This window comes from Equus caballus, chromosome 9 (assembly GCF_041296265.1).
Source record: "Equus caballus isolate H_3958 breed thoroughbred chromosome 9, TB-T2T, whole genome shotgun sequence".
NCBI classification, from domain to species: Eukaryota; Metazoa; Chordata; class Mammalia; order Perissodactyla; family Equidae; genus Equus; species Equus caballus.
In genome coordinates, this window is record NC_091692.1 from 84444429 (window position 1) to 84462821 (window position 18393).

Sequence of the window (18393 nt, forward strand, 5' to 3'; positions counted from 1 at the left end):
TATGACCCTGCCTCAGAAGTCACAGTGTCACTTCTGTTGTGCTATGTTGGCCAAAGCAGTCACACCCAGTTTATCCAAATTCAATTCACCCAATTCAAATCAATTCCACCCAAATTCAAGGGGAGGGAACGTGGACCTCTCAAAGACCTTGCAGCCATGTTTTCAAACCACCTCACATTATTTTGCAGAGGGAGGAGAATTAATGTAGGTGGTTACATAACTTGCCCAAGGTCATACAGCTGGGTGGTGAAAGTTAAGTCTGGCTTAACCATGACATTCTACTCCTTCTCACACCCTAGGGAAAACAGCAATCCACTCCCCTCCCCAACACTTCTTATCCCAATGGCACTGCCTCATCTTCTCTATAGCATTGATCTCCCCTGACAGGACCCACAAACACTGGGACGGTCTCACTTACTCTCATGTTCCTCTTTCCTAGGACAATGCCTGGCATGTAATATATACTCAAAAAAAAATTGTCAAATGAGCAATTAAAACATGAACAAATAAAACAATTCTGTTTATTTGACCAATACCAAATATTTAAAGCAAGTCTAAAATTCCCAAGAGGTTAATCTTTCAAAATCAAGCTCTGCTCAAACACAAGCCTTAGAGATGGAGATTACATACAAACCCTTCAAACACTGCCAACACCATCTCTGCAGCCCCTTGGATTTGTCTCTAAGAGACATTTGGTGGGTTTTGCTCTCACAATAAGGTTTGAGAGGCAGCATATTTTGGGTATGGACATTTTACTAGTGATGTGCAAAAATAAAAGCCATCAAAAGAAATAATCTTTCCTAAACCCACTTCAGCTGGCCTGGGTAGAGCCTGCTGTTCTGTCTTTACCTGCTCAGGTGGTTTGCTGAGACCCTCCAATCTCTCATCACCCCCGTGCATCCAGCATCAACCCTCCTCTCTCCCACTCAGGCCCTGGGCCCCAGCCATCCCAAACTCCTTGCAATCCCCAGTGATGTCATTTCCTCGTCACCTTTACTGAAATGTGTTTCCCTCCACTCTTTCTTGTTCTCCTGGCTCAAATTAAGCATGGTCCTCTGTAGTGGGCTGAATGGTGCCCCCCAGAGATATCCGTTCGTAATCCCTGGAACCTTTGAATGTGACCTTATATGGGAAAATTTTTGCAGGGGTGATTAAATTAAGGATTTGGAGATGAAGAGATTATCCTGGATTATCCGTGTGGGCCCTAAATGCCGTGACAAGTATCCTTATACGAGACAGGCAGAGGGAAAACAGACCTACAGTGAAGAGGAGGAGGCCATGTAACCACAGAGGCAGAGATTGGAGTGATGTGGTCACAGGTCAAAAAAAAAATGCCCGCAGCCACCAGGAGCTGGAAGAGGCAAGAAAGGATCTGCCCCACAGCTTCTGGAAGGAGGGTGGCCCTGACGACACCTTGATTTCAGTGCAGTGCAACTGATTTGCAACTTTTGGCCTCCAAAACTGTGAGAGAAGAAATTTCTGTTGTTTCACACCATCAAGTTTTTGCTAATTTGTTACGGCCACCACAGGAAACTAACACACCTTCTCTAGAAAGCCTGCCCTAACCACGCTTTCCTCCAAGCCTCGGGTGGCTGGTCTAGCAGCAACCTCTGCTTCCTTCCAGCAGAACTCTTCTAGCAGGGGCTGCAAACTCACCGGCCCCCTGGCGACAGCAAGGAGCATCAGTGTGTGAAGTGGCTGGGTGGAGAGTGGTACAAACCAAAGGCCACTTGTCCCTGCAAAGCAAAAAAGAGCTAGGAACCACAGTAGAAAGATGGGCAAAGAGCGTGCTAGATAACTTAATCGAGAGGATGCACGAAAGGCCAACGAGTTTGTGAAGAGGTATTCAAACTCATCAATAATCAGGCAAAAATAAAGTAAAATGAGCCATCCATAAAGCTGGGAAAACCAAGGAGTCAGGGGTCTGGGATGTCCACACCCCAGTGGTGGGAGTGAAATCCTGCAGCTGTTCTGGAGAGTGAAATCAGATACTCATGCTCTATACAACCCAGCCCTCCCACTCCCGGATGTGTTCCCCCAAAGAATTCCTCCCACAGATCCGTAGGGGAGACATGGGCTGCTCTGATTATCACAGCAGGTGGCAGGGAATGGAAATATCCACGTGGCTGTCATTGGAGGAGGAAATAGGACTACACAGCAGACACTCACCGCAGAGCACCAGCAGCAGTTAGAAGCATACACAACAACTTGATGGATCTTCAAACCCCAGGCTGAGTCCAAAAAATAAGACACAGAAGCAGATCTCTGATACAGCACTGTGTATGTAAATTAACCTCTGTGCGTACAAAACACTGTACATCATCCCAGAACACCTACAACAGAAAGATAAATGTCAAATACATTGGAATGTTGCCTACAGGGAGAGGAGGATGGGCATTAAAAGGGGAAATAAATAAAGAGGTAAACAGATGCAAACATAAATGAGAGGGGCTTTGCAGGGACCAACATCCAACTAGGATGACAGTGTTCAATTAACTGAGGAGTTTGATTAACTCAACTGTCTGCATTTGAGGACCAGGTTAAAAGAAAAAGTAGCACATGCTCTTCGGAGATTTGGGGGAACAAAAGAGGCCTCAGATAATTCTTTGACATTTCTTCCAATGATGGAGCAGAAGTGATGCTGCAAGACTTCAGAAGCTGGGCTATGAAAGGCATTTTCCCTCTCAGAACCCGGCTGTCATGCCATGAGATTGGAAGCCCAAGACACGTAGAGGGATGGCAGAGAGATGCTGGGTCAACAGTCTCCCAGCCTAGCCCCACCTTCACGTCATCTCAGCCCCAAGGGCCACATATGGGCGTAAAGAAGCCATGCTGGAAGTGGACCCCCAGCCACAGCTCTGCCAGCCCCTAGACATTAGAGTTACCTCTAACTCAGGCCCCAGACATCATGGAGCACAGACAAGCCATCCCTTTTGTGTCCTACTCAAATTCCTGACCCACAAAATCCGTGAGCATGATGAAATAGTTGATTTACACCCAGAAGTCTGGGGGTAGCTTGTAACTCAGCTAGAAACAATCAAAACATGCTTTATCCAAAGGAACTACTACTCCTCAACTCCCGCTGTTTCCCCACAAAGTGGGTACCTAAATATTCTGATTTTCTCAAAAGAATGGAAAAAATCCAGATTTTTCTTCTGACTTTTAAATTGTAGTAACTATTTCAAAAATTTTTCTAAAACACGGTGGAACGCAAACACATCCCATCTTCACTTCCAATTGGCCCATAAGTCACCAGTTTGCAAACTCCTAAACTGTAATTAAGTACTGTCCGTCATTCCCCAGAGGTCTGTGAGCTCACCTATGTTTATCTCTGTGTCCCTCACACTTTTCACAGACTAGCAATGAGACCACCTAACCAGGGACTTAGTCTCCCACCAGTGGCTTAGGTCAGGGGATTGCCACTAACTAGCTGCCCAACCCTGGATTTCACTTCACCTCCCTTAATGCAAATGGGGGCACCAATATCTACCACAGGTGCTTCACGGGCTGTGGTGAGGCTGGATTCAGACAAGTAGGTATATAAAAAAGCAATTTATAAAGGATGATGTGGTACATATGTGTAATGGGATACATGGCAGCTCCCAAAAAGATATGTGCATGTCCTAATGCCTAGAACCTGTCACTGTGACCTTCCTTGGATAGAAGGTCTTTGCAAAAGAGATCAAGGGAGCCCTAAATCTAATGACAAATGTCCTTATAAAAGACACACTGAGAGAGACACACACAGAGAGGAAAAGGCTGTGGGAAGATGAAGGCAGAGATTGAAGAGATGCAGCCACAAGCCAAGGAATGACAAGAGCACCGGAAGCTGGAAACGACAAGGAGCAGAATCTCCCCCTGGAGCCTCTGGAGGGATCCTGACTCTGTCAACAGCTTGATGTCAGACTTCTGGGCTCCAGAGCTGTGAGAGGATAAATTTCTGCTGCTTTAGGCCACTCAATTTGTAGTTATTTATTACGTCATCCCTAGGAACCTAGTACGGTACATAAGCAGATTTACCATGGCCTCCTCATCAATTCCTTCAAGCAGTGCATCATGTGGGAGCTTTGTCATCCACTGGTCATCAGGCCAGCCACTCTAGTTCTAGGAGACTCCTCCCTGAAATCACCCATCTGGCCATTAATCAGCAATGCCTTGTGAAATCGCATCACACTGGGATGAATTACTCAAATCTTGTGTTGTTGTTCAATATTCTCATTTCCCTCCTGGTGACGAGCTCCTGAAGGTGGTGAGCCATTTAAGACAGCAGTGGTCCTGGAAGGGTGGTCCCCAAACCACCCCCGTCAGAACCACCGGGAACAGGTCCTAAAAATGCTGACTCTCAGGCCTTGTCCGGGACTTAATGAATCAACAGTGAAGTGTGGGAATGATAAGAGAGGGTGTTAAGAATCAGTATTTTGAACAGGCTCCTCAGGTGTCTGCTAATATCACTAAAATTTGAAAACCACTAACAACAGAAGGAGTTATAGTGGCCTTGAGTCAGATAGCCTGGGGCTGATGTACAGGGCTGCTCCACACTCTCCATTGAAAGCCTAGGCTCTCTAAGGGTCAGTTTCCTTCTCTGTAAAATGGGGGTAATAAGGATGGTCCATCAAAGGGTTGTGCTAAAAGATGGATTACATGAGATCATGCGTGCGAATCACCTAGCGCAGTAGCTTAATAAATTCTGGATATTGTCAACATGATGGGGATGGTGATGATGGACCTACCCCACTAAGGACATAGCTCCAGGCCCCCAAAATTAAGTCCTACACAAACTGCCTGAGGGGTCTCCCCAGTTCTAACCCACCAACCTCTGTGCTGAGGCACTTATTGCAAAATTCTAATCTGATCACGTTTAATTAACAGAGTCCATATCACTGTCTCCCAGAAGGAGGATAATGATGGTGGTGACTCAAACCTGTCCCTCTATTTGCGCCTTCTAAGACTATTAAAAGACTTTGTTATACGTTCTTAAGGGAAAAAAAGAAAATATTGACTTTGCCAGTCCTCTGCTTAAAGTCATTTGTCTCAGCGGCGCACACAGTAGCCCACGGGAACTCCCTCGCCCACCTCCCCCACCTCACCTCCCTCAGCCTTCTTCCCTTCGACATTTGCAGTTTCCCCAAAGCCCAGTACAATTTCAATCCCCCACGCCCTTCCACATGCTGTTCCCTCTGCTTCCAATGCCCTTCTTCTTCCCTAGTTCACCCCTACTCATTTGTAGCACTCTTATTCATCCTGCAGGACTCAGCTTAACCATCACCTTCTCCACAAAGCCTTCCCTGATTCTCTCGTCTCACCCCAATTATCCCTGTAGCTGAGCTCTTCACCCACTTTTTTGTGCCAGCCTCTCCCCAATATATGCCTTGTATATTGTAGAAACTAGGGTCCCAGGCGAGGACACCAGACTACCTATGTTTAGAGTTCCTAGCTGTGTGATCTAATCTTTCTGGGCCTCCATTCCCTTGTCTATACAATCTGAATTGTTGTAAATCTTAAATGAGGTGATTCTCGTTCAGTATTAAACATGGCACCTGGCGCATGGTAAGCAAATAAAATGCTTGCCATTATAGTTATCCTTCTGCAGAATAGCCTAAAACTACAAGGAAAGTAACCTCCTTATTTTGCTCTCCAGACATCCACAGAAAACTGATAAAGACAATCAGTGATGAGATGTGGGAATCACAGAAGCCCAGGCTTGGGAGGAACCTCAGAGATAATTCGGTCCAACTCACTTTCAACCACAATAGTACGATCCACCGTGACTTGTGGTGAGGGCCAGAGGGCTCCATTTGTCTGACTAAAGGACTCGGGACGAAACAAAACACTTGGCAAAGTCCATCCTCACAGCCTCATTGAGAAACAGGTGTGAGGCAAGGGCCCAGAGCCCCAATTTTTAGATGAGAAAATTGAGTCACAGGGATGGTGTTACCAGCAAAAGAGCCAGCAAGGAGGGCCAGTTCCTCGATGGCCCCCTCCATGCCATCAGTTGACAATCTCAAGACCAGGAAGTTGTTTGGGTCACAAAAACTGGCCTCGTGGGAAATGAATGTGAGGTGATAAACATGAGTTATGAGAACTAGAGCGAGAGGTCATGTTGGGGTTTCAGTTGTTGTTCTTATTGAACACTGTCTATGGTGAACATTTGTTTTCTTTAATTCCAGAAAAGCCTTGTCATGAGAATAGGCGAGGAAGCATCTGGGGAGGCCTGGCTTCACAGAAAGTAGGGAGAGTTTGAAATCAGACAGACCTAAGCTTAGATCACCACCCTGCCTGTCACCAGTTCGAAAGGATTTAGACAGATCCTGTGCACTCTAAGAGCTTTGTCTTCATCTGTAAGATGGGGGTAGTGGTAATACCTTCCTTACGGGGTTGTCATCAGGACCTTAGATGACGTATGTAGAACCCTGACACGTAACAGGCACTCTATAAATAGCTACTATTGCTATGATTGGAGCTGTTTGGACAACTATAAATGTAAATTCTCCAGAAGGAGGTGGAAGGTGTTTGCAAAGACTGGCTTGAGTTTTAGCAAGGTAGTGCCTAAACAAAATAAATATTTGTTGAGCACCTGCTGTGTGCCAGGCCCTGTGCTGGCACTCTACAGATGTGCCCTCATCTCTGTGTCCTCCACCCCAGGTACGGTGACTAGGAAGCATGGAACAAATTTTTGTTGTTTATTGTATGAATTCAATGTATAAATGAATGAAGGCATTTAATCCTCATAGCACTACCAAATAAATATTATCATTTTCATCTTATAAATTAAAAGAACAGAAGACGTGAGTACAGAAATCACTTCTCCAAAGTCATACGGTTCATAAGTAGCAGCATTAGACAACCAGACAAGGCGTCTTTTGAAAAGTGTTTTCAGCTGAAACCCAAAGGATATAAAGCACACAGCTAAAGCAAGAGTTGAGGGAAGAGAATTCAGGTAGAGGAAATGCCCCTGTGAAGGCCATGAGGTCGGGTGGAGACCAGTCTGTTGGAGGAGCAGAGAGAAGGCCTGTGTGGCCTGAGCTCAGGCCTATGGTCTAAGATGAGCTCAGGGAGCAAGGTGGGGTCAGAGTAAGCAGCAGATTGTGGGTTTCAGCAAGTCTTTGAATTTTATTCCAGGCACAAGGGATGGCTTTTAAGCAGAGGAGGGACATGATTCAAATTTCATCTTGGTGCTATTCAGAGAATGATCAGGAAGAGGGGGACAGGAGTAGATCCAGGAAGCTTACGCAGCAGAAGCTCAGGCCAGCACTGATGTAGCTGGGCCCTAGGTTGAGGTTAGCAGAGATGGAGTAAGGTGGACAATCTGGAGAAATCTCTGGTTAGTAGACCCAGTAGAACTTGCTGATACATTGGTATGAAGGATTAAGGAAAACTCAAAACTGAAACTTAGTCTTCTGGCTTGAACCATTTCCTGAGACTTTAAAGCCTAGAGGAAAGGTAGGTGGAGAGAAGATCAAGAGTCTACATGGGGCGTTTTAAGGTTGAAAGCCTTAAAAAGTAGAGATGAGACATAAGAGCTGGCTAGAGACCTGCCTTAGAAAGTTCTTCACATAGGGGTGATACTTAAAGCTGTGGGGATGTATAAAATCTCCTTAGTTTGGAGTGGAGGATGGGAGAATTAAATATAGCATGAGAAGTGGACCAAGCTCTGAGGAACACAAGCCCTGAGGAGGAGGAGAGCAAGAAGAAGCAATTAATGACCAACAAGGAAAACTAGGGGGGATTGAGATGTTTCAGAAATCAGGAGAAGAAACTGGCATTGACTCAAAGGACATAGAAGGTCTAGAATTAAAAGGTCAGGTCAACTCATTCGACTGCCTAGTTTTCATATGGGAATCTGTAGCCCAGATAGGGGAAGTGGCTTAGCCCAAGATAACCTCAGAAGAACTTTCTAACAATGAGGACGATTGCCCAGTAGTGAAATAGATTCTCTCTTCAGGTAGTGGACTCCCTGCCATGGGCAGACACAGAGAAGCTGGATAGTTCTGTGTGTGGTTGGGATGGCAGTGGGGGTGGCAGTAGAGGAGAAGATTTCTCCCAGCTTTAATGACTCTCAGGCTTAGCTTGAACACTTTGTGTCTCAGGATTCCAGAGGGCTCTTTCATTGGCACATGAATGAACACATCAAAATCCATAAATGCAAATAAATGTTGATAAACAATAGAATATTTGCACAAATCCATTTACAAAAAGCATTCACTGCGGAAATTTCTTGCTGATGCTCTCTAACAATGCCAGCAGAGAGATCAAACGTATTGGCAGGCTGTGTCGGGGAACCTCTGTGTCTGTACCGTGACTCAAAAGTATCCAGAGCTGGCAGATGGAAGATTCTGCATCTCCAATGTCTCAGGAACCCACGATGTGAATGCAGAGCCCACCACTCCTGGGAGCAGAGGTCTACCCTTCCCACCAGGATTCACAAGCCAGGGCCTCCACACAGGCATCTGCAGGACAGAGCGTGAAGCCTTTTGTAAACATTATTTTCATAATTTCCCTATGAGACAAGCAAGTGAGGCAGTCCATCCCCAGTGCTTGCAGGGAAGCAAAGATAAGACCACTGACAGAACACTCAGCAGTAAACCAGGAAACCCCTTAGAACATTGAGGGAGGGGCTAGGTACCTCTCCCCCTTTTCTCCTCTCTGTCACCACTTTTCCCACCTTCCTACTGGTTTTCTCTTTTTCTCATTCTGCTCCCTCTCCTTCCTTCCCTTCCTTTCTCTTAGGCCTACGTGCCCATGTCATCTGGCCACTCTGTTTAGACCCAGATACTAGAGATACCAGTTTCTGAAATGACAAGGGTCATGTGGTTCCTAAAACATAAAAGAAGGAGGTAAAGGTGGGTACAGGTGAAGATAAATTTTTAATTGTGCAGAGGGTGGAAGAACCAAAGAGAAATCACACCAGGGTCAGTAACTCTATTTTCTCCCCACAGTAACAATATGGGTTGAGGAGCGTGTGGGAACTGAGGAAAAGTTAGGGCAGAATAAGAGAGAGAGCTGGCCAAGGGCCAACATAAGGAACATCAGGTGGCACTAGGCCCAGTTGTGGTGGCACCAAACAGCACAGCTGTGTGACCTGCTCCAATAGTGCTCAGAAGCCAGGGTTTAGGACAAGAGGGCTGTAGAACTGACCAGATTTGGGGTTTTGCTGAATGGCCATGGCAGAAAGGTAGGAGCTCAAAGAAGGCGAAGGCATGGATAAGATAATCCTCCTGATGATCAACCAAGTGGCCTAGGCTGAGTAGGGAAGCAATGAAGCTGGGAGCCACTGACTGACTGGGAGAAAATGGAAGGGACAACAAAAGCAGTTAAAGGACGGCACAAGCCTTAAAAGAGAAGGCAGTATGGAAGGAGGAAGGAGCAACAAAAGCCTGAAAGCAGCAATGGGGAGCTTTGAGGGAGCCAGTCCACCACCGTGAATCCACCCACTGGGACAGGAGCTGCAACACATGAGAGAGATGCTGAAGAGGGAACAGGTCGTTGTGAGAAAGCCAGGTTTTCTCTAAGGCGGGAGGAATATTTATTGAGCTGGTTGAGACGTAGAATGGTGAGCACAGATGGAAGATTCATGAGAAAGAGTGAGGGAGAAAATGAGAGGCAGAAGAGGAAATACAGAATGTGCAAAAAACATAGAGATGTAGGAAACATATTTTGGGATTCAATGATAAAATCAAGATTCAAAAGATCTTAATGATAGATGTCCAGTCATGCACCACATAAGGATGTTTCGGTCAATGACAGACCACATATATGACAGTGGTCTCATAAGATTAGCTCCATATAACCCTGGCGTGTAGTAGGTTATGCCATCTAGGTTTAAGTGCACCCTATGATGTTCACACAATGATGAAATTTCCTAACAATGTATTTGTCAGAACGTATCCCCATCGTTAAGTGATGTATGACTGTACAGATATTATGTGTTTCTTTATAAAAGTAAAAATACTATTGACGAAGTGTCCTTGTCTAAAAACTAAAAGCACAACCCAAATGTCCATCAAGAGATGAATGGAAAAACAAAATGTGATCTATCCATATAATGAAGTTCTGAGACCTGTTACAATATGGATGAACCTTGAAAACATTATGCTAAGTGAAATAAACCAGACACAAAAGGACAAACATTGTATGATTCCATTTGTATGAGGTCCACTTATGTGCCTAGAATAGGCAAATTCATAGAGATAGAAGTAAAATACCGGTTGCCAGCGACTGGGGGCAGGGGAAACAGGCAGTTATTGTTCAGTGGGCACAGAGTTTCTATTTGGGATGACAAAACAAGTTCTAGAAATGGATGATGACGATGATTGCTCAACACTGCCGATGTACTAAAAGCCACTGAAATGTACATTTAAAATGATTAAAATGGTAAATTTTATGTTGCATATATTTTACCACAATAAAAAAATATACTTTAAAAAATCAAAAGCAAATGCAATCACACCACTGAATTCTACTTGCAATTTATAGGAGAAACAGGAGACAGAGTAACATGTTGAGTGACACCACTGGGATGCAATAAAAAATTCACAAGAAACTCAACAAACAAGAAGCAACCTCATTTCTTAAACAACAACAATTCAAGGCAAAAAAAGGAGAGACGAAGGGGAAACCTATAGATTAAAAGACACTTAAAACACATATCCATATTGAATCCTAATTTGAGCAAAAGCAATTTGAACACTAACTGGATATTTGATGATGTTATGGAAGTGTTGTTAATTGACTTTGACATTATAATGATCTTGCAAGTATGTTTTTTAAAGGTCTTTATCCTTTAGAGATACATACTAAAATATAGATGAACTGGTATGTCTAAGATTTGCTTAAAAACAATTGGAGAAGGGAAGATGAATGTTGTGAGCGAATGGGAGTCTTTAAAAAAGAAGATTGTCCATGAGTTATAATTGGTGGAGTTCATGGCAGTGATGGATTCATTCAGGTTCGTTATGCTATTAGTCTCTACTTATGAATAGGTTGGAAGTCTTCCATAATAAAAAGTTGGTGGAAGATGAACTTTGATGAGATAAGACCAACAAGAAGATGTTTTAATGGGCATAAATGTAAATCCTATATTTGAGTTTAGAATAGTGGAGGGAGGCCAGGTGTTAAGAATTCATATGAAAATCATCTGGGCATTTAGTTGGCCCCAAGATCAACATGAGCCAGCTATAAAAATTAGTCTCACCTGAGGCCAAGATCCCACCAGAATCCTCTGTGTCCAGCTTTGCTAAGCCACGTCTGGGGTAATGTGCTCAATTGTGGACTCCAGAATTTGTAGGGGACGTTGTCAAACTGTAAGCTACTTACTGCCAAGTGCAGCCTGAAGAAGAGAAGACTCAGTTAAGGACAAATAAGGACACAGTGGTGGACTTTCCAGGGAGGCAGCTTTTTGCTAAATATAGGAATTGTCTCCATATCAGGAAGTAGCATGAAACACCATAGTGCTTTTCAACATTTTCCACTCTATCATACCTAAGAATAGAGGAGGGGAATTAATATATTCCCTGAGGAAGCAGCACAGACTAGAAATGTCTCCGAAACTTGTTTAGTCTTTAAAAATTGCGTGGATTTGAACTCTACGCAACAACACCTTGAGCTGACAAAGATGATGATCTAGAAGCATGCACTCACCTTGTGGCCTCCTCCGACACTAGCACATTATCCCACATTGAGGTGTAAAAGGTTTACCCCAGGGCAAGACTCACAGAGGGATGGATAGAGCTCTTGCCCCTTCCTAGCTCTGTGCCCTTGAGCAAGTGATTTGACCTCTATGAAGCTCACTTTTACTCATCTGTAAAATGGAATTATTTATACAAACCTTTCTGGGTTTAATGAATGGATGAGAGCTACTCTACATAACAATTACAGCTATCATTTATTGAATATTTGCCCCGAATCCTGTAGTCATTTCTGCTATAACGCTTATTTTGAAAACATGTTTGTCCCAGTACAATTGATATATTAGGGTACGATTTGAGCATAATGCAAATTTCATGTTTGCTCATGTGAGATTTCATCTGTGAGAAACACTAGATGCACTCAGTTGAACCAAACCATGTGGGAGCACACAAAACACATCTCAAACATCTACCAGCTACCTCAGTTGGAAGCATAAGGTGGATGCGATGAGCCACACCATGCATATCTGGTATAACAACTTTCCGTCGGATTTCAAATAACCCTCCCATCGCTACCTCACAGTCACTCACAAGCTGCAGCCTTTCTGACACCCACTTACCCAAGTGAACATGAGGCTCTCTTAAGATAAAGTGCCGTATGTATTGTAGCTTTTATGCAGTTCTTTGCCATTTAACGTGTAAAACTGTGCTAGCATTTTATTAGGTCCTTATCTTTTAAATACATATATGTCACTGGTGAAATGTTTTAGTGTTTTTCCCCAACCCCATTTTTCCCATAAGCCCTGTGGTTTTTATTGTGCGATTTTGCGTAGCACGGTGATTTTTAGGAATGCATATGTGTTTACGGCAGAGCTGCCTGCACTAAGCAATTTACATGCCTTCAATTTTCAATAACTCAATGAGATGGATGCTATTATTATCCTCACATTGTAGGTACTCAGTAAATGACAGCTGCTGTTGTTACTAATAATAACAATTAAGTAAGTCCAAGATTGTAAAAAGGCCCCTTGTCAGCTGTTATGGCACTTCCCCTTATTAATGATCTAGCAGTTGAATGATCAATGACAGGTTTTTATTTGGGTGGTGTGGGCCCTTGCATTTCACGTAGTCTCAATTCTGAAACCCTTCGGCCAAGGAAACCCAATCATAGACCTCTGTAAGCTAACCCTCTGGCTGCTATTCACCCACTAAACAGGTCAGGCAAGCCCACGGATTGGCCATTCCCTCCTGTTCAGTCCTGGGACATGTCTTCTTAATCCGCCCCTTCCTCTGTGACTCACTCAGTACCATCACTAACAGATCAACTGATCAATTTGCTAGAGAAGCTTATTACAGCTCAGCCAAGTACTTTCCATAAAAATCTGCATGATTACTGATGGCCCAGATGTCTGGAACGTCTGTCACTTCCTGTCTTGTGTTCTCTGTGAAACGAGGGCCCAAAATGAGTCATTGGAAGATTCATGCAATGGATCAGGATTTGCTCCAGATGCCCTCCCAGTTCCTTGCAATTCTCAGTGTCTATTTCTCCAGGCCTCCCTTCTGGATAGCTTTTCGGGAATAAGGGACCTCTTGACATCAAAAGCTGAGAATCTCATTTATTCATCAGTCGATGCATTTGACAGAGAGCCCCCTTCGTGTTAGGCTCAGTGCAGAGTACCAGGAGTGGAGCTGGAGGCAGCACAGCCAACACCACCAGCCCACATGGGGTGTACATTCTGGTGAGTTCATAGAAATATGTCTATATATTTTAGACATGTTTTCCAATTAAATTGTGGGAGAGATGCCCACAATTCTTCCCTTCCCTTTGATTTCTAGGGTAAAAAAATGGCAAGTTAAAAATCCCAGCTTTGTTGCTTTCTAGATGTATCATCTTGAGTAATTCGGTTAGCCTCTCTAAGCCTCAGTTTTCTTATTTGGAAGTGGGGATCATGCCTGTGTTGAAGGATTGCTATGCGGATTACAAAGCACATGGCATATAAAGCATCCAGCACAGTGGCACATGACATTAAAATCATGTTAGTCATCTCCCCCTTTTGACTCAGCCCTCAGTCTCCAGGGTAGCAAGCACTTAGCACAGGGGACTCTGAGCCAGAGCTTGCTGAACGTCCATCCATTAAGGAGCACTCCAGTGACAACTGAGAGCCTCATTCCAGCACAGGTGCTTGTGGATTGGGATTCAGAACACAGAAAAGTAGGCTTGGGCTGAGACTAGGAGAGGCAACTTACCAAAAGGTCTTGGCGTGAGTTGGCCTCATCACTCTGCAGCATCCCAGCTTGGTCCCGGGAGGAGCCTCCAGAATTCCGGGTATGATGAAAATCCACCAGTCACTTTGATGGAAAAAGAAGCCAGCAACCCTTCCCCGCCCAAGTCTCAATTTCCTCCTCTGAAATTGAGTTTTCTTTCTCCCTCTTAAATGGTCATTTTAATCCATTAATCTACTTCTTGACTGTGTGAGACATAAACATTTAGTTCTTGGCTCATTTTTCGCCAAGGACTAAGGAGGGAATGATTCTGATATCAGTCAAATCCACAAAAGGTTTTCTTTTTCATTATGAAATATAGTAGTACATTATTGTCCCAGCATTGCCAGAAAATGAGTTGTGAGGAACCCACACATGTTACTTGAAAGCTACGGCTTTAGGTTTGGGTCCACGCAAATTAAGACACAAGAGAATTCCACATGCAGTATGGTCCCACTTAGTGACTTTTCTTGAGGACTTACCCAAATGGCATTAAAAGATATTGAGTGTACTGTGTGCTAGAAACTTTAAATACATTCTCTCTAACCTCTCCACAACCCGTGGAAATAATTATTATTCTCAGCTTACGAATAAGGAAACGGAGGCCCAAAGAGGTTGAGACCAAAAAATGCTTCCTAGCCCCTTTCTCAGGATGGCCTTTCTTGACTTTATTGGGTCCCCATGGGTTTCAGTTCCTGAACACCAAATATGTTCATATAATCATACTCATCAAAACTGTGTTCAATGATCCATTTCATTTTTTGCGAAATGTCTATTTTCCCCCCCAGTCAGCAGAGTCCCCAAAGGTAAGGATGCTGTTTGTTTTGCTCATTTGGTCAACAACTGTGTGAGTCCCTGTTCCAGTGCAGCCACTAGAGATGCAGCGGAGGCCACAATGGCATTATGTCCTCAGGACATTACACTCCGGCGCTCAATGCAGCAGCCTCAGCTCCCAGATCAGGGCCTGGCACACAACAGGCATTCAATAAATACCATTGACGGCACAAATGCCTGAAAGCCAGGTTTCCTGCTCCCAAGTCATGTGCCCGTGCCTCTGCCACGGCGCCTCTTCATGTGTCCTTCTCAAGGTCCTTAGTGATCTGGCTACTTCCTTCTACTTTGTTCTCACTATTTCATCTGCCCCCTTTACAACCCAGTAGTGCCAAAGCAAACAAACCTTAATCAAACAAGGCTCGCTCAGATCTCCCTGACTTTGAACGCCATTCCCTCCCCCTGGATTGCAAGGCCCATCTGATTCAAAACTCCACCCAGAGCCACCTCCTCTCTGAAGCCTTCCCCGGCCCCACATTGCAGACCAAGCTCACTCCCCTGGCCATCCTGAGGCACCTGGTTTATACCTGCACTAAGATGTGCATCACACCACACCGGCATAAATGCTTGCTGCTTTTACAACTAGGCTGTGAGTTCTTGGAATATAGATACACTCCACATGTTGCTCACTTTTTCATCATCTTGTACCTCTTAGGAAGCTTCCAACTGCAAGTAACAGCCGACCCAAATAAATCGCTGGGACAATAAAGAAATTTATTTTCTCACAGAATAAGAAGGCTTGGGATAAAAAGACCCCAGGACTGCTTGATTCAAAATCTCAATGAACCCTTCAAGGAACCAGCGTTTTCCATAGTCACACTCTGTTCTTTCTGTTAGCAATATCTCTACTTATTAATACAAGATGGCAGCCATAGTTTCAAGCATCACATGTGGAAACAGCAATGCCAGCCAAAGGGAAACGTGGAGACTAGGGAAACATCCCCTCTCTGATGTCTTTTTTTTTCCTGAGGAAGATTGGCCCTGAGCTCACATCTGTTGCCAATCTTCCTCTTTTTGCTTGAGGAAGATTGTCGCTGAGTTAACATCTGTGCCAATATTCCTCCATTTTGTGTAGGATGCTCCCACAGCATGGCTTGACAAGCGGTGCTAGGTCCGCACCTAGGATCTGAACCTGTGAACCCGGGCTGCCGAAGCAGAGCATGCAAACTTAACCACTGCACCACTAGGCCAGCCTCTGATGTCTCTTATGAAGATAAAAACCCCTTTCTCAGTCATCCAGGCAGATTTCCCCCCATATCTTATGGGCCAGAAGTGTGTCACATTTCCCAACCCAAACCAATCCTTGGCAAGGAGAGTGAGACCACCTTGATGCTGAGACTAATTCTGTCTCTCCTTCTGAAAGACATAGCTTCAGAGGAGGGTGAACAAAATCGGGGCTTGTTAGCAGGGAAGAAGGGTTGGGAATGGATTGAGCTGACACACCAGTAAGCATGTGATGCTCCCCTTGTGACTGTTTACTACACAGGTTCATTATTCTCCTAAATAAGCCAAGTTCACTGCCTCCCGTGGAACTCTTGCTTATGGTAGACCTCGGTACAAACTAGCTGGTTTATTGGAGGAAGTTACCAGGTCACCTCTAGCTGGTTTTTCACTATTCAGTCCCAATTTCATCTGGGTCCTACTGCTCACTCTGGGTTAGTGCTGTGAACTTACTCGTTTACACAGCAGAAATGTGTTGAGTTCCTTCATGTAACAAGTCATGAACTAGGTACTGGGGCCACAGGAAATAAGCCGCAGATCTTGTCCTCAAGTAGCTCAGTCTACTGCTCAGTCTCATTTGTGTTGTCCTCCAAAATATGAGACAGACAGGGAAGGCATTCCCCTCGTACAGACTAAGAAATCGAGGCACAAATTAGCGATGTGATATTCCTGCCAGCACAGGAGCTCTTCTCAGACAGAGATGATCAGAAATGCAACCAGCCAATTATAAGCCCAACCTTAAGTCTAGTCAGCTTGCAAACCATGACCCTCTCTGAGATCTACTCCACTGGACAAGGTAGGAAACAAAGCATCTCATCCTGGGAGATGCTCCTGGGAAGAAAAGTTTTCCACGGCCAAACAATTTTGTGAAATGCAGCCTACTAGCCCTGCTTTCGCTGGAAGATTCACAATCGACTTTAATGTACTGAAGACTCTGAGAAGTCCTACAGCAAATAAGCTAGTTAGCTCAGCAGGTCAAACTTTCATTTGTTCACAGAGCGCTTTCTCATTGCACAACCCCTCCTAACATCGTTCATTCATTAAATAAATAGTCAGTGAGCATCTACAATGTGACATTCACTACATCCTTTTGAGCAAAACAGACATGACTTCATGGACTTTATAAAGTAATGGAACGGATTTCCACATCACCAAGAACTGGGGTAATGAATAGCAATATGAAACTTTGTGGTTTACTAAGTATTTTTATGACTAATTATTTAAATTGATCCTTACAGGTATTATTATCAACCCATCCAAGTTACCAGAGATGAAAATCAAATCCAGGCCTATCTCCCTGAGATGATTATTATCTACACGATACATGCATCTCAGAATATCCTTGGATGTTTAGTCAGATTTAAGTGTAGTAACAAAGAGGACCAAAATCTTGTTAAAATAACAAGAAAAACTTATTTCTAGATCATGTTGTGTGTTGATGGTGCAGGTCAGCAGTGGTAGCTGTGTGCAATGGACTAAATGTTGATGTCCCCCCAGAATTCAGATGTTGAAACCTAATGCTCAGTGTGATGGTATAGGAGGTGGGGCCTTTGGGAGGTGATTAGGTCACAAGGGCAAAGCCCTCATGAATGGGAGGCTCCAGAGAGCCCTTCCACCATGTGAAGACACAGCACCCTATGAACCAGGAAGCAGGCTCTCACCAGACACTGAAACGTCAGGCACCTTGATCTTAGACCTCCCAGCCTCCAGAACTGTGGGAGATAAATTTCTGTCATTTATAAGCCACCCAGTCTACGGTATTTCTCTTATAGTAGCCCGAACAGACTGAGACACTCTGCTCCACATGTCTTCTCGTGCTGGGATCCAAGCTGAAGGAACAGCCCCTGTGTGGCAGAGGCAAAAAGCAAGAGAGCTGACAGAAACTCTCAATGATTCATGAAGACTTCTGCATGGAGGTACCATATGTCACGTCTACTCACAATCCCCTGGCCAAAGCAAGTCACCAAGTGGCCAAACCCAAAGGAGGTCAAAGAGGCAGAGAAGTATCTTCCTCCCTCCTTCAGGAGACACTGCCAGTCACATGGTGTGGAGGACAAGGGGCATGTGCAGTCCCGTTACAGGAAGGGACGGGGAGTGAATAATTGTGGGCAACACAGCGACATGGAGAAGAGAAGAACAGCATTGTGTAGGGTCATAAGGATGGGCTCTGAAGCCAGGTCAACCTGAACTTGAATTTATCCAGTTATTAGCTGGGTGGTCTTGCGTGTGTTAGATAAAACTAAACCTCAGTCCCTTCAACTGTAAAATGGAAACCATAGTGTCTACCTCACAAGATTCTGACAAAGATTTAATGAGATAACTCAAGTTCTTAGCACTTGATATAGTAAAATCTTCAGTGAATGGCAAATATAATCATACCAGAATTTCCTTTGCATCTAAATCAGTGGTCTGCAAACCAAACCTGGCAAGTGCCTATGAGTCTCACCCCTCATGC

At 44.4% G+C, this 18393-nt stretch overlaps 1 long non-coding RNA gene across 2 annotated transcripts in view; it reads right to left on the bottom strand.

The window, feature by feature from the left end:
- Window positions 1-18393, bottom strand: part of LOC138915457 (uncharacterized) — an 80045-nt gene that overhangs the window by 20987 nt on the left and 40665 nt on the right. For both annotated transcript variants that reach the window (XR_011421412.1, XR_011421411.1), the window contains 3 exons: window positions 13872-13936; window positions 11192-11326; window positions 2170-2333 (listed from right to left, as the gene is read on the bottom strand). This is a non-coding gene — a long non-coding RNA (uncharacterized lncRNA). The remainder of the gene's footprint in view (window positions 1-2169; window positions 2334-11191; window positions 11327-13871; window positions 13937-18393) is intronic.